Below are 459 nucleotides of genomic sequence, written 5' to 3' on the forward strand. Positions count from 1 at the left end.
AAATAGCCACACGTGAAATAAACAACACGGGAGAGAGAGAGAGTAAGGTGGAAATGTGAAAAAAAAAAAAATAGCCACACGTGAAATAAAAAACACGGGAGAGTAAGGTGCAGACCCGCCCAGCCCAGCGGCGCCCCCCACCGGTGGATGCCCGGCGCCGCTGCAGCAGCACCCCGGGAGGAAAAAAAAAAATAACTTAAAAAAATATCTATCTGTCTATCCAAGCATGAATTTAAGACATTAGAGAGGAAGGTGCACGCACGCACGCACGCACGCACGCACGCACGCACGCCCGAAGCGCCCGACTTGCGGCCGGGGAGCCTGCGGACCCTTAAGCCCGGGGAGGACCGACCGAGCCTTCGCCCTCCCCTCCGGCCCTTAAGCCCGGGGATGGGGAGTCCCCCCCGCGGCGACCGACTGCCGTTTTCCGACCGTTAAGCCCGGGCAGGGACCTGCCGA

The sequence above is a fragment of the Taudactylus pleione genome, unplaced genomic scaffold (genome assembly GCF_031769625.1).
Source record: "Taudactylus pleione unplaced genomic scaffold, aTauple2 ptg003733l, whole genome shotgun sequence".
Lineage (NCBI taxonomy): Eukaryota > Metazoa > Chordata > Amphibia > Anura > Myobatrachidae > Taudactylus > Taudactylus pleione.